The 15517-nt window shown below is 43.1% G+C and overlaps 1 protein-coding gene and 1 long non-coding RNA gene across 16 annotated transcripts in view; both read left to right on the top strand.

Moving 5' to 3' along the window:
- The window catches only part of FBRSL1 (fibrosin like 1), a 760769-nt gene that overhangs the window by 97403 nt on the left and 647849 nt on the right, over positions 1 to 15517 (top strand). The gene's annotated exons all lie outside the window — the stretch shown is intronic.
- On the top strand, positions 258 to 1551 carry LOC127034833 (uncharacterized). 2 transcript variants are annotated; one of them, XR_007769507.1, is made up of 3 exons: positions 258 to 521; positions 1084 to 1231; positions 1456 to 1551. It is a non-coding gene; the product is annotated as an uncharacterized LOC127034833 (long non-coding RNA). The 2 variants fall into 2 exon arrangements; XR_007769506.1 differs by lacking the exon at positions 1084 to 1231 and adding an exon at positions 747 to 894 and having other exon boundaries at positions 1456 to 1543.

The following is a 15517-nucleotide window of genomic DNA, read 5'->3' as shown; positions in this document are numbered from 1 at the left end:
GCTGACTTGAGGACATGAAACAGTGACCAGGAGGGGTAGGGTCTCTTGAGAGTTGGTGCACGGGGAGATCTTGGAAAGGGAGTTGTAGCTAGGGGCTGGCTTAATGGAGGAGGGAGGCCCCTGAGCTCCAGTGAAGCAGAGCCTTTGTTCTGGTAGAGTTTAAGAACTCTACAGGGCAGGCATATCCCCAGCTGCATCAGAGAAACTGTCTTGTTTGCCTCTGTGCTGCTCTTGAATGAAATCCTAAGTCCTGACACTCAGGGCTTGTCTACATCAGAAAGTTGCAGCGCTGGTGAGGGAGTTACAGCGCTGCAACTTTGAAGGTGTACACATCTGCAGGGCACCACCAGCGCTGCAACTCCCTGTTTGCAGCGCTGGCCGTACTCCCGTTTTGTCTCGGGTGTAGAGGATCCAGCGCTGGTGATCCAGCGCTGGTAATCCAATGTAGACACTTACCAGCGCTTTTCTTGACCTCCGTGGAAGGAGGAAGCCTCTGGTAATCAAGCTGGTCTCCTTTCCCGGTTTGCTCTCTCGTTCCCGGAGCCCAGAGCAAGCAGGTCTCCTTCCCTGCGGTTTGCTGGGTGGCTCCGGGAACGAGAGAGCAAACCGCGGCGAAGCGGGTCTCCTTTCCCGGTTTGCTCTCTCGTTCCCGGAGCCCCGAGCAAGCAGGTCTCCTTCCCTGCGGTTTGCTGGGTGGCTCCGGGAACGAGAGAGCAAACCGCGGCGAAGCGGGTCTCCTTTCCCAGGTTTGCTCTCTCGTTCCCGGAGCCCCGAGCAAGCAGGTCTCCTTCCCTGCGGTTTGCTGGGTGGCTCCGGGAACGAGAGAGCAAACCGCGGCGAAGCGGGTCTCCTTTCCCGGTTTGCTCTCTCATTCCCGGAGCCCAGAGCAAGCAGGTCTCGTTCCCTGCGGTTTGCTGGGTGGCTCCGGGAACGAGAGAGCAAACCGCGGCGAAGCGGGTCTCCTTTCCCGGTTTGCTCTCTCGTTCCCGGAGCCCCGAGCAAGCAGGTCTCCTTCCCTGCGGTTTGCTGGGTGGCTCCGGGAACGAGAGAGCAAACCGCGGCGAAGCGGGTCTCCTTTCCCAGGTTTGCTCTCTCGTTCCCGGAGCCCCGAGCAAGCAGGTCTCCTTCCCTGCGGTTTGCTGGGTGGCTCCGGGAACGAGAGAGCAAACCGCGGCGAAGCGGGTCTCCTTTCCCGGTTTGCTCTCTCGTTCCCGGAGCCCCGAGCAAGCAGGTCTCCTTCCCTGCGGTTTGCTGGGTGGCTCCGGGAACGAGAGAGCAAACCGCGGCGAAGCGGGTCTCCTTTCCCGGTTTGCTCTCTCGTTCCCGGAGCCCAGAGCAATCAGATCTCCTTCCCTGCGGTTTGCTGGGTGGCTCCGGGAACGAGAGAGCAAACCGCGGCGAAGCGGGTCTCCTTTCCCGGTTTCCTCTCGCGTTCCCGGAGCCCCGAGCAAGCAGGTCTCCTTCCCTGCGGTTTGCTGGGTGGCTCCGGGAACGCGAGAGCAAACCGCGGCGAAGCGGGTCTCCTTTCCCGGTTTGCTCTCTCGTTCCCGGAGCCCAGAGCAAGCAGATCTCCTTCCCTGCGGTTTGCTGGGTGGCTCCGGGAACGAGAGAGCAAACCGCGGCGAAGCGGGTCTCCTTTCCCGGTTTCCTCTCGCGTTCCCGGAACCCCCCTTGAAGCCGCCCAACAGCGCTGCAGTGTGGCCACATCTAACACCACTTGCAGCGCTGGTTGCTGTAAGTGTGGCCACTCTGCAGCGCTGGCCCTATACAGCTGTACTAATACAGCTGTAACAACCAGCGCTGCAAAACTTTAGATGTAGACATGGCCTCAGCCACTTTTAAACTGTGCATAAGAGGTTTGGAGAGTGGCAGCTGCAGGAAGCTGATTGTGGTTCCCTGATTCAGAACTGCCAAGCCCAAGCAGAAGTTAGAACTGCACGGGGGCAGCCCCAATTTATCCCATGAGTGTATGGTCTGGCAGTGTAAGTTTGTGCAGACTTCTGCCTAGTGAAACTCTCTTCTGCCACACCCTTTCCTGTCTCACCCAGGCCCTGCCCCTGACATGCCTCTTTCTTCTCCTTACATTGTGTGGCTGGGGCTGGAGGTAGCAGACCCTTCTGCATAGCTACATACCAGTGGAGAATTCTGTGCAACAAAAGTTCTCCGCTGCCTATCTCTGACTGCGTGAAGGCCACTGCTGTAAGTGACCTTAATATATTGGGATCCAGCCCCTACTTCACAAAAGGAGCCCTTGACCCATGCGCTGTAGGAGCTTCTCAGCTGAAGAAGGCACTTTCCTTGTAAGGATCCTTAGGCCTGGTCTACACTGGGCGGAGGGGATCGATCTAAGATATGCAACTTCAGCTAGGAGAATAGCATAGCTGAAGTCAACATGTCTTAGATTGACTTAGAATCATTACTTTGCGTCCTCGCGGCGCGGGATCGATGGCCGCCACTCCCCCGTTGACTTTGCTTCTGCCTCTCAGATTGGCGGGTAGTGTAGACATACCCTTAGAGAAACAGGAAAGCACGTAGTCATTGAGTTTTGAGTGGCTGGTCCCTCACACACTCCTTAATGGCGTATTCTGCACATAATGCTTAATGCTGGGGAATAGGGGTATTTGTCTTTAGTCCTTGAAGATCACCTTTTTACTTCAGACTTCTGAGCTTTCCCCTTATTAGGAGTGAGGTTTTCTACCATTGGCATGTTGCATGTGTCAGTCAGCACGTGGGTACTGACTGCCTGTTGCCTGTATACATCACTGAATCTCATTTTCCTCCCTATATCAAATCTATATTGCCCACTCCTGTAAGCTGGTCATTAGACTGACTAAGAAAGGGTTCATCTCTGTCCTTTTACGTAATTCCCGTTTTAAAAGCGTGCTTTCTAATAAGTTCCAGCCTGAACTCATTGAAGTGTGGTCTGGTCACCAAGCTAGCCTTTGGAAGATATGGTTTTGTTGCCTCTCTACATATACCCATCCTTGCCTCTCTTGGGTATTAGGAGTCTGCCACAGCTGATGAGACCAACTTGCATCATTCAGAGTCAGCTGAGGATAAGTTTGAGGAAACACACAGGATTTGACACTGAAATGATGAAGTGAAAGTTTAAGCCTCAGCAGACTTCCTGGTTAAGGGTGCATGCAAAATAATCAGTTGGTAGACTAGTATATTGTTTGTTTCCACCCTAAACTACATGAAAAACCACACACCTAGTTTTGATTCTGCCTTTGAAAACATAATTAAGTTAGCGCAGGCAGACAGTGATGGGCATGAGGAAGACTTACGATTGGCCTAATACACCGGAGCAGCCAGATGTGAATGTTGTTGGTAAAGTGCTTTTATTCCCCCTCTCCCCCCGTTCTTAATTCCTTTGGCATTCGTTGTAATAGCGCTGATCAAAGCTAATTTATATGGTAGAGATGTGATTTCCTGTTGCTGACCTCTTCTCAATGCAGGTCAGGTACTGAGAGGGATCTTTCGCCTGTCTGCACAGGTGTAGTGTGCATGTTGTTACTAAGGATCCTAATGGGATAGAGAGGTTTGAAAAAATAATAAACCCATGTGTGCATGTCATGTCTCCTGACAGAGTTACACATTGCTTTTTTTATACAAATTGCACTCGTATGTTAATGTGGGTTGCAGCTGCCCTTTCTAGATTTCTAGTTTCCTATACACCATTGCAGCCGCCAAGGTAAGTGACTTGCGTGGAATAGGAGTAGTTGAGCAGATTGCTAGTTCTGTGGTATAAATGTAGCCCTTGCTTGGTTTCCTGTTCACTGTTTAATATTAAACAGTCTGCAGTGGGAACAGAAGAACCCAAGGTGACTGGCTTCCAATGGTCCATTGAACACTAGCCCTCTGATGAACCACTCAACAGGAGATCAGGTTTAGTCTCCTCTCTCAGTGAAGTGTATGAAACTTGTGGTTACATGGAACAAATGCCTCGAGTGCTATCTCAGAACCCCCAAAACAAACATGTTCTTGAACTCGGGTAGGCAGCTGGTACCAGCTTGGTGGCTTGGCTGCTCTGTAGCTAAACACTCTCCTATTCCTGAGACAGCCGAAGAGATCATGGAGCTCAAACAGAGTTTAGACTCACATTGTCAAACTTGGAGACCCTAAAAAAATTAAGCACATGGTGGCCTGATACTCAGAGGCATTGACTAGGTGCAGCTGCACTAATTATAATGGTGGGTACTTAGCAGCTCTGAAAATCAAACCAGTGCATATATATTTTAAGCATTTAACATTTGATACTAGAGTGCCTGCAAGTCCCATTGATATCTTAAAATCAGGACACTCATTTATGTGCCTCATTATGAATTTTTATGCTTAACTTTAATCACCTAAGGTTTTAAAATTTTAGCCTTAGTCACTGGCTTTCAAACTTCTTTTCTTTTTTCCTCCCCTTCTTCCCTCCGACAAACTATCAAGGCATTGTTAAAAATGGGCATATTCTTCCTGAGTAGAAAACTGTTATTAGTGTAACTGTATTTTTGCTCTGTTCCCAGCCTAAGTGAAATACCTTATTAACTCCCACTCCCTAATAGGTACCTCATGATGATGACTCATGCACATAATCCTTGCCTTTGAATATCTTTCTTATCCAGAAGGAAAGCTGCAACATGACACAGACTTTGAATGGCATTGCAGACGTCATGCTGTCCCACAACAAATCATTTGACACCTAGTGGGAGACGTCTCTCCTCCCTCCTCTTGGCTCCAGTTCTTTGCTACCTTATGTTCCACTGCAGTTTCTTTGAGACACAACATCTGTCACCTAATAATGCAGTGCTTTTTGAATTTACCTTCCTTTGGAGTAAAGCTAGCCCAGGTGCCGTTTCCTGAGGCTTTCTTTTCATACATCATAGGTGTTGTGTTTTCACCTTTGTCCAGCGGTGATACTTGGTGCATTCCCAAGAACCCTAATTTGAACCCACTATGCATTTAAAAATAGAAGTGAGTGACTTCTTCCTCATTACTCTGTCACTTACTAAGAAATCCAGAACCATTTCTCAATGACTTGACAAATCATTGGCAACATGAGCCCATTTGACATCCAAGATGTGACATTAATCACTTTCCTGATGAAAGATGATTTAGCAGATTTAAAGTGTTACAGGATCCCTGGGGTGCAGCCTGGCACTGTGGGACTGCTGTGCCCTTAACTCTCCAGCCAAGGCTGTCTCTCACAATGCTTTGCTAGTGACAAGCAGCAAACCCCTCCAGGTGCTGTTATCACTCAGCACAACCACATGTGGAGCCCCACACCTGGGCTATATTGCATGAATAGTCCCAGAGCCACTCATGAATCACACAGAGAAAGGCACCAGCCAAATCCCCCCCAGCTCCCAGCCTTGTAGCTCAGAAATAAACTGTCTTGCATTGCTCAAGATGAGCAGTGCAAGTTTATTAATTGGGTCACCACTTCATCAGTGGAAAGTGGTTGTACACCAGCCTTTGTAAATCTGAGCAGATTTACCAAGCACTTCAGGCAAACTCACTGGTAAAGATAAACTGTAAAACAAATGTATTGACTAAAAGATAGATTTTAAGTGATTATAAGTGATAAGCAAAAAGTCAGAGTTAGTTACCAAAAGAAAACAAAATATAAGCACAGTTTAAACTCTCAACCCTATTAGACTGGGCAACATCTAGATTAAGCAGTTTTTCTTACCCCACTGGATATTGCAGTTCATAGTACACAGGTTTCACCCTTGAAACCTGGACCAGTCTCTTCTGTTGGAGTCTTTAGTCTTATGAGTGTCCTTGTTGCTTGCAGCATGGGTGAGGATAGGAGAAAAGGCCAAGCATGTGGCCACTGTGTTCTGTTTTAGACCCTGAGTCCATGTGCTAGGAGGACACAAGTCCAGGCATCTCTGGTGGGCATTGCTGAGTCACAAGGTGACGCAATACCCTGGTGGGTCTCCTGCAAGTGAGTCATTGAATTGTATCTCCCCTGCTGAACAATGGCTGGTGATGTCTGTTCAGCACCTACCCGGCATCGGTTACCTCTTCCCTTGTCATTGTCTCTGGAGAGCTAGTATCTGGGCGCTTCCCAAACCCACAGCATATTTTAGTGAAAACCATACAACGCTATACTTATTTTATATGCATTAATGGTACACATATTTAGATGGAACAGTGGCTTTCAGCAGATCATAACCTTTCCCATGATACCTCACATGCCGTGCTTTATATGCAATATCACAATTGTATGTAAATGAGGAATATGGGAGTTATAGGATGCTCCCCCCAACATGTGTAGAGTGTCACCTAAAGCCCCTCAGTTTTTAAATCCCCCAAATTATTTTCAGCTTCTTTCATGAAAACTGCGTCCACGGTGGGTGTTGTCTAAGAAATGCTATGCTCTTCCAGTCAGGATTCTGTGAGACCCTGTGTGCAGTAAGATAGGTGGGGCTCTGTAGTAGAATTTCATAATCCACATAGCACATCTGGGGGGATGGATGCATCTAGTAGCTGGCCCATGATGGAGGCACTTGGGATTAAGGGGATGCAAGTCTCTTTTGTCAAGCATGGTAGCTGGAGAGGTCTTTGGTATCCGGGGGCAGAAGGTTTAAGAGCATGAAAAAAATGAAGGGGCAGAGTGCCATTCCAGGGCCCAGGAGGAGATTGTGTAGGTGAGTTTGTGAGTGGATCATATAAATGGAAAGGTGCTAACAGAGAGATCTCCAAAAGGGCATGTTGCTTGGTATGTGCTTTAGTCTAGACCTATAAACCAAATCCCAGGACAGCTGCAGTATAGCCTGCACAATTCTTATTGTCCTGCTCGTGGGAAGGATACCCTACAAAATACTGTTGTGAAACTTACGAGACTTTAATAGGGGAAATAAAACCCTAGATATATTACACGGGCATTTCCAAAACAACCTTCTTCATTTAGCATTTAAACTGTCTCTGTCATTTGCTGCCTTAACAAATTTATGCAAAGGATGGCTGGGTGGGACATCACATTAGCTACGGCTCCAGATTTATTTTCTCATCCTTTGCTCTGCTATCCTTGTGAAGCAGATTTGTGTTGTAACTTACATGTATTGTGCCAAAGCAGTTTCTATATTAAAAAAAACAGTGCCCTTATCTTTTAAGAGAGATACATTTCCAATACAGGCTAATACTGGGATATCTTCACAGGCTCCTAGTGGTACACAAAGTAACTTTTCGAAGATGCTGCATTCCACATTTAACAGCACTCCGCTGCACTCATTGATTTAACTGAGCAGATGTCTGTTAATCTTTGAGACGTTACCTTGCCGTTTTATCAAGTGCAATGTAGAGGCCAGATGTTTGATGAAAGTACTGAAATATTTAACTAGCATATTTTCCCCCCTGCAGTCGAAATAGCTCATGGTGTTTATTAATCTTTTACAAGACTTGCATCTGCTCACAGAAGCAGGTTGTTTCAGACCTCAGAGAAACTGTGTGTGTGTGTGTGTGTAGCGCATGCATGGAAATGCAGAGAGTGGTATAACGATCATGCCTGCTTTGTGTTAATAAATTCAGTGTATGTAGTAGATGAGCTAATCTCTCTAGTATCTGACCAACACACTTAAAAGTTATAGTTCATGTTATAACCTACATCCAAAGCCCTTTCCGCTATCACTGCTGTAAGTCTGTCTCCTTCAGAAGTTTGTTCACACTCTGGTTTTGGGTATAAGTGGGATCCTTACTTGATTGTCCTTGTCACATGAAGTGCCGTGGCAAGAAACAGACACTTGTGTTCGGTAGTTAAGGTCATTTTACTATCTGTCTTATTTGTTCCTTTCTATAACTGTCTGTCTTTCTTGCAAGAAGTTTTTATGCATCTAAAGTACCTGTTTTGGGGGGGGGGTTAATTAACTATTTATTCCAGCTCCCTACCTGGGGGGTGAGGTTCTTGATAAATCATGCCTTGGAAAGGGGCTTTTATTGATAAAACTTTTCTTGGAAGTTTGCTTAAGAGCCTTCTTTTCCAGGGCATGTGTGTTTTCAGAGAACATTCTTAAGATACTTAGTTAAATAAGGCTTGGCTTCAATGGATCTTAAGTTTGAACTCAAGAGTTGGTGGGGGAGGATGTCTGGAAAGGGATATTTTCGGATTTTAGCGCTGCAGCTCAGTCTATAGGAATTGTTCTGCAGGATTTTAGCTTTACTGTTTTTTAAAAGGCTGGGACGCAATTAGATGAGAGAGGAATTATTTTGGCTGCATCTTTTGAGTGCAGATCCATTTAGGTGAAGCTGTAAGTGATTTGTAACCATTAGGGGGCTTGATTTTAAATCTGCCTCCAATGTTTTGGGCATAATTAGTCACTAACACAAGTGCATGCATCAGCCAGTAGATGGAGCTGGGGCAGATTTTCAAAGGCATGAATGGAAGTTAGGCACTCCACTGGCATCCAGTGATTGTTGTTCGCCTATGTGCCCTTCTACACCTTTGAAAACCTCCCACCCTAAACCCTAGCATTTGCACTCTTGATTGATTGTGTTTACATAATGGAGGTCGACCTGACACCTATAGGAAATTTGCCCCAAAATGGGGTGTGATAGTGACTCTGGTCACCAGCTAAGGGAGTGATCCTGGGTATTAGTTGTTTATTCTTTAGTCATATCTTTTACTTCGTAGCTTGAGAAGTTTCATAAGGGGAACGGGAAAAAACTGAGGGTAGTGGTACCAAAACCATGATCCTTATTGTCTGGATTCTACTTGAATGAAGAGCTCAAGAGGGGGTTGACCATTTGGCCCATGTTGATGGATCGGATCCACAGAAATCACATTTTCAAGTAAGACTGCCTTTTTGGTAATGCATAGTTTTCCCTCCCTTCATGTTCCTTTTTTCATTTGTGTTCCTCACCCTCTATGGTTAAGTATTTCCATTTTCCCTATAGCCGAGTGTCTGCAGATCTTAACAGCCTTGCACTGAACATAACAGGTGAAGACGTGACAGAGAAGTAGTGTTGATGGGAAATGTTTTACACACTGCCACTGCACTTCAAAAAAAAACCCCTAACCTCCTAATTAACACTTAATGAGGTTTAATACTTGCAAAGTTATTAAAAGGAGCTCTGAAAGCATACTTGTTGGTTCTCTGCTGCTGCCGCCAACTTAATGGCCCATAGTTTGTATTCAGCCTGTTGGACGTGCACTGCAGTACATGTGTAAAGTATGCTCAACTCCAGTTTTATTTGATGGTTGTAATTCCCAGCTTCAAGACTGGTTTAAACTTTAAATATCTGATGGGAACAAATCCGGCTTTTACTTTCTTTAAAATTAGTTTGTTTCTATGTCATCTCCTCTTTCTTGTGTTTTTCTGCTAACTGAAGCAGAGTTCAATGGGAACTTACTGTAGAATAAATCCATCAAATTTCTCGGTAATTTTAATATACAACTCTTCTCCTTAAAGGTGAGAGGACATCTCTGTTTGTACAGCACCTAGCACAGTGGCATTCTGGCCTATAACTGGGTAACACAAATAATAATACCGGTGAATCAGGATCATACTAAATGCTTTGAGAGCTTAGAAAAAGTAAGAGTATTTCGAAACTGCCCAATGAGGACGTTAGTGGTTTATGGTTACATCAGCTGCTGTTGATTTAAGAGACTTCATCAGCCTAAGGAAGTCCATAGACAATAATAAGAAATTACATACTGGTAGCAACTCTTCGTACCGGCACGTGTCAAGATGCTTGGAAGGACTGTGGTCTAGGATGGTTGCAATGAGAATGTAAGTAGAGACTTGGCTCTGCCATCCACTTGGACCTTGTCAGTACTATTAACCTTCTTAGCAATCAGTTGCCACCGGTGGACCACCTGCAGTGGAAGTTGTAGTGTAAATAGGATCCAAGTGTCTATACTGGTCTGGTGTGTTGCCTGTTGTCTGGAAGGGTTAAATGATGCAGGAAGGTAAAACACTTGGACTGTCTATATATAACAGCTCCCTCCCTCTGTTGGAACTGTACCAGAGTGAAGTCTTGCTTTAAGAGATTGGACAAGTCACTTTAACCTCTTGGTCTGTAATAACTTCTACTATATCTGGTTGCTATGAGGCTTAATTGTTTGTGAAGTGCATTGAATTCTGTTGTTGAAAGGCTTTATATTAGTGCAAAGAATTAATATTGTTGCCAAGAAAAATATTAGAAACGATGATGTATATATTTGGCTTACTCCCTTAGAGCACAAGGGTGTGGTGTGATAGAAACTCTCCTATCGTACTCAAACATTTTATCTAACCCTACAGTGTTAGCATGGAGAGCAGCTTCACCATGTATTCGTTTTTAATGGCGAGGCTCATAAAAAAATGTTTAAGATATTAAAAAAAAAATCAAAGGCAATAGTCCTCTTTGCTTCAAATAATATGTACCTTCAGGAAAGCCCACCCCATATTTGATTTATGTCAGGGATATTCAGAGAGGCTTAATGCTGTGGAAGAATCAAATGAATAGGGTAATAGGATGCACAAACACATTTGATCATTGTTTTAAAAAGAGAAGAAAGAGGAACATAATAGTAACCTTTCAGGCTTCACGAAGTAAAGCTGTTCTGTTCTGCATTTTCAGCTTCACTCTAGTTCGTCATTTTCTTTATACATGGGCCATGTTTCCATTCACAAATCCATTGGGTTCTGGGAACAGCTGATAGTGTCTTAGTAGGGGTAGGTGCCATTTTGTGCATATGCTCTGTACTTGTGTCTGTGTCTCCACAAAGCTTTTTTTAACCCCCCCCCTAAAATTTCCCACCCTTGGTACTACCAGTTAATCTCCACCAACAGCAGCAACAGTGGAAGCACTAATGTGTAGCAGGCTTCCCAGCAGCCACTGGTGTTTCCAGCATGGTCATTTAACCCTTCCCAGAGAAGATCTATGTGATGCAGTGCTCATAATGTGGCCACTAGCTTCTTCTCCACACTGTTTCTACCGCTAGCGGAGCTCAATTAGAGATAGCAACAATGGGAAATCTTGAGAAGAATGTCCTTGTATAGATCAGAGCACAGTAATTAAAGACTTCTGTAGCTGGATGGAAACGGTTTTTTGTTTAATTTCCAGAGGGCACTTATTTCTGTGCCCTCCGTCATTCACGGTGCCAGCTATGATGGGAGGAAAGCTAAATCTGTTTACATAATCTTCTTCTTTATCTTCACAAACACAATATATGTTTTGTGTAAATGTTAGTCTGTATTTGTGCTGGGAAGTACTGCTTCTGCTGCTTCACAAGGATGTTCCCTAGAAAACTTGTCTGTGTCTGTAATGGTAGCTGTAATAGCATTCCAAGCACTTACTCCAAAAGAAAAGTATTGCCACGAAGTATAGCAAAGAATTTTTAGTAAATGAAAATGTGTGTGGAGTGAGCAGAATTTTTTGTGGGAAAAACAGACTCATTTGGTATGTGTCAGTTATTTTCCCAAAAGCACAGTAAGTCTTTTTTGGGGGGAGAAGAGGAGGGGGTGTGAGGTACAGAAGCTGCTTATTAGCATATCACAATTAAAATGTCAGTGTCTTGAAATTGCTAATTGGAGACAGGTGCAAATGAACCACTCAGGTGATCTTCGAGGACCTTTGGGTAATTAGATTTGAACTGTCAGTTCCCTGTCATTTTTTCTCTCTCCCTTCCCATTTAAATTCCATGAGGTTTCTCAAATCTGTTATTAAAAATTATAATTCTTGGATTCTTGAAGTATTTGATATTCAGACTTAAAGCAAGGTTTTGATTGGACATTGTAAGTTGCTTGTCCATTGTTTGGAGCTGTGAACCAGCAGAGAATGTCAACACATGCATGTGAATAGTCCTTTGGAAGATAATGGAAACTGCTCATATTTCATAAAGTTCTCCAGGTGCTGAAGTGCTTTATTGGCTCAAACCCTGGATGCATCAGCCTCCAGAATCAGGTTTCCTCTGTGGATATTTAGGTTTAAAAGTTAAAACTAACCTTCTGCACATGTTCACTAAAACTTGCTCAAAACTCATTGATTCCATGAACTTTGCTGCCACCAAAGTGACTGGCTAGAATGTTCACAGAAAGTAAACACGGACTTGTCTTATCTCAGTGAACATGCCCAGAAAATGTTATCACTCAGCTCTAACAGAAACTTACTTGTTCAATTCATTGTCTTTCTCTATCTATCTATCTATCTATCTATCTATCTATCTATCTATCTATCTATCTATCTATCTATCTATGTCAGTCGGTTGAGTTTTCATACATCCCAAGAACCCAAACTGGGTCTGTGAACCGATGATTTTTTTTAAAAATTTTTTGTGAAGTTCCCTGTCAATACCAGAGCTGGTTGAAAAAACTTCAACATTTCACTGAGAAAATCCACTGAATATTGTTTTTTTAACTGGCTCTACTCATCATGCTCTTGAAAAATAAAATGGGACCTCTTCACACACTCTTTTTAAAAAGGCACTATATAGTGTTTTGTGAAATATGACAACTTCATAGTCTTCAGAACTTGAAGACAGCTCTAACATGTTTATTCCGGCAATATTAAGTTAAATTGCTACATTAAACTTACATAATTACTAGATCTAGTAAACTTGCCTTCCCTGTCAGCCTGATGGGACTCAGTGGCGGTGTATATATGAGGAAAGACTACTGGGGCTGGCTGCAAAATATGTCAACAACATCTAGTGTTTTGTAAGCTAAAAATAATCAGATTTGGTCGGAAGAGGTAATCAAGATTCAGAAAGCAATCCATATCTTTATTCTGAATAAAGCTCACTGCCTTGCAGTCTGGCATTATTTCTGCTTTTGCAATCCAAGACCGTATTGAAGAACAGTATTGGGTCAAGGGAAGGACAGGATTGCTGTGGAGAATGTTGAAGAGTATAGTTAACAGAATTGCCATTTGCTCCTAGCATTGGTTCTCTTAGTATTTTGTGCCAACAGCTCTTTTTATATTTCCACATGGGATTCAGTTTTCTGCCAGTGGAGTTTCATCCTTGTGATTATGAATGTGCTACAGTAAGGATATGGAATTCATCTTAATGGGTAGAGAGTTGCCTCATCACACATCAGTTTAAACAGCTCTGAGCTCCCTTCCTATACAGCTGATCTTACATCTGGGGTGTGATTATTCATACGTGATTTATACAGATCTCCATCTTGTGGTTTTTAAATCCAATCAGTGTTGTAATCACTCACTACTCTCTGCTAGTTCTACATTGTAAAGGCTTCTCTATTCAGATTGTTACCTTGTTGACCATGAAGGAAAGAAGAGAAGGGAAATAGATAGGTCATGAGGCGAAGAAAGATGCTCATGTTAGGTGTTTGAGGGGCTGATCCAAAACCCAGTGAAATCAATGTTAGAGCATGATCCTATAAATATTTCCGCTTATGCTTAAATTCAATGGAACTGCTCACGTGCTTAAAGTCAATAGGGCTACTTATCTGTTCAAAGCTGAGCACATGTGGAAGTGTTTGCTGGATCAACGTCTTAATCTTTCCACTGACTGCGCTGGGCTTTGAACTTAGCTGAACTGCACTTTTTGACACTTATTGTAGTTGCAAGTGCTCATTGAGGTAAGGTTGCCATCTGTAATTATGTCGGGCACCTAAGCTTTTTATTAACTTTTGTGTAAAAGTAAGCAACAGTCACATAAGGAAAATAAAACTGAAAAGAGACATTTTATAAAAGAACAAACTAAATTAGCAAAGAATCCTGTGGCACCTTATAGACCAACAGACATTTTGGAGCATGAGCTTTCGTGGGTGAATACCCACTTCGTTGGATGCACCCTTGCATCCGACAAAGTGGGTATTCACCCATGAAAGCTCATGCCCCAAAACGTCTGTTGGTCTATAAGGTGCCGCAGGATTCTTTGCTGCTTTTACAGATCCAGACTAACACGGCTATCCCTCTGATACCAAACTAAATTATACTCTCTAGATTCAGTTAATCAGAACACACTGCATCTGTGACAGTGGGTGATTCTTTCTTCAAGTACATAAGATTGCCATCCATCATTAACTGTTATGCTAAAAGGAGAATCGTTTCATTAACAGGTCTTGTATCTCAGAGTCTGATCATCTTCATTACTAGGTTAGATTGTTTACAAGTACTATACAGGTTTGGCACTTAGATCTCTGGGAATGGAAGTTTGTTATGATATTCTCTCTGGTTGTAAATTTTTTCTGGCCCATGAAGTGTGAAAGATTAGAGTCCTTTCTATGAAGAAATTCATGTAATGTACAAGACTTAATTTTTTTTAAATTCAAAGATGGAAGATTTGCATCATATGTCTAACCTTATATACTGTATAAAAACAGTTTTTTCCAAAAAGCTTTTTTGGCTTTTAACACTGGTCACATTAGTAAATAACATAGCAGTGTCAGCTGATATTTTCTGGTCCGTTATACCAGAATACAATACCACAGTTGTTTTCACTTCAGTAAGTTACTGCTTATGTGGACAATAAAACCACAGGTTTTTGAAATAGAATAATGGAAGTAAATCCACGTAACTGATTGACCTCATATGTATCTGACACTTGATTAAATTAATTATCTATTTAGGTAAGAAATCTCAATCTGTGCTCCCAGTAAAGTAGAGGAACCTGAAAAAGCAGTCCTTTCTAGTTCATGTTCATACAAATGTGATCAGAGTTTTAGATACTCCTGGCCAATGTGGTTGCGATACATGGGGGCTGGGAGGGGGAATTTTGGAAGCAATAGAAGTAAATTACAGTGTGGTCTCCCTTCAGTTTGACGTTTCTAGCTCTATAATTCCTGTTGTTACAACCACAATCTGCTTTTTTGTTGTTATAGGCTAAAGTTGAAGTGAGCAGATTAACTTTTTTTTTTTTGACCCGTCCGCAAATGGTTCATGCCAAATCCTCTCAAACCAAATCAGATAAAAAGCTCAGTACATTCTTTCTTTCTGCTGATTCCAAGTAGGAGAACCTGAGAGCTGCAATTATTTTGTGTGTAAAAGGAGGAGTGGTTAAAATAGCAGGTGCAACAAAGAGAAGGTTGATGTTACTTAAATGTCTAAATTTTTATTGGAAGTGTCCATTCTGTGCTTTGTGTTCCATAAATTAAAATTACGATGTAAGGACCTCCCATAAACATACATCCATCTCAGACATCCTCTGCTCCTTAGGAGACAGAGGAACAAGGTGAGCTTTGCAACATACTCAAGAGTTTAACAAATATGAGTTCTGGTGGACCTTCAAAACCAAGAAGCCCTGCCAGGTTTGATGCAATATCTTGTCCCATTATTAATGATATTGTCCTGAAAACTATTGTCCTAAGAGAGCATTGGTCTAGGAGAAAAGAAATAAAAAAACAGTGTGTGTGTACATGTTGCTAAGTCACCCTAATCAATGTGGGTGGGAAATCTGCTTGTACTTCTTGTTTTCCTTTTCTTTTTTTTTAAGCATCGATCAGGGTCTGTATTCTGAACAGAACTTCGAGAGGTAAAAGGAAGTTTGAATGCAAAATTAGTTCCTATCAAATTAGTTTTAAGGAGTAGGAGACTCTTTGGGACTTATAAAATATTATTAGATTGGTCAGTCCAGTGG

The sequence above is a fragment of the Gopherus flavomarginatus genome, chromosome 15 (genome assembly GCF_025201925.1).
Source record: "Gopherus flavomarginatus isolate rGopFla2 chromosome 15, rGopFla2.mat.asm, whole genome shotgun sequence".
NCBI lineage: Eukaryota > Metazoa > Chordata > Testudines > Testudinidae > Gopherus > Gopherus flavomarginatus.
Note: the sequence above shows the minus strand (reverse complement) of the source record. Positions and strands in the feature narration are given on the sequence as shown.